We start from the raw sequence: 475 nt of genomic DNA, 5'->3' as shown, positions 1-475 counted from the left end.
GCACAGCCCACATCAGCTGAGACCTGCAGTGAGGAAAGACGTGGTCTTGAAGCAGCAGCAGGAGGAGAAGAGGCTTCCCACTCACCTGATTCCCGAGGAGGAGGAGGTGAGAGAAGTGGATGAGAGAGCAGAGACTTGGGCTGCCTTTTATAGCAGTCCTGCCCTGCCTCAGGCCCACAGGCACCTTTGTGGGAGTAATTATTTTCTGACCAGCTCCTGCCAGTTGTGAACCATCCCAGCTAATGGTAGGGGCTGTGTCCTGGTTTCCTGCATTGCTACCTTTTCATTTCCTGCCTAAGTCCACATGCCTTCCTATATGAAAGCTTCTGGAAGGGCTTCATCAGGATAAGCACTGACCAAGCCAGGGAACTTGGGTCTCAATGGTGTCTTTCCTGATGCTGAACAGCCAGCCAGCATCAGGACCACATTGGTTGAGATGACCACAATCTCAATATCCATGGGGTCAGGGGGTCGG

At 53.1% G+C, this 475-nt stretch overlaps 1 protein-coding gene across 1 annotated transcript in view; it reads right to left on the bottom strand.

The window, feature by feature from the left end:
* Positions 1 to 168, bottom strand: part of LOC114072455 (feather keratin Cos1-2-like) — a 2,082-nt gene extending 1,914 nt beyond the window's left edge. The window contains exon 1 of the mRNA XM_027910349.1: positions 86 to 168. The gene's annotated coding sequence lies outside the window, so the exon portion shown is untranslated. The remainder of the gene's footprint in view (positions 1 to 85) is intronic.
* Between the last annotated feature and the right edge of the window lie 307 nt (positions 169 to 475).

This window comes from Empidonax traillii, unplaced genomic scaffold, assembly GCF_003031625.1.
Source record: "Empidonax traillii isolate 1590-97213 ecotype Southwest subspecies unplaced genomic scaffold, ASM303162v1 scaffold3240:size18910, whole genome shotgun sequence".
NCBI lineage: Eukaryota > Metazoa > Chordata > Aves > Passeriformes > Tyrannidae > Empidonax > Empidonax traillii.
Note: the sequence above shows the minus strand (reverse complement) of the source record. Positions and strands in the feature narration are given on the sequence as shown.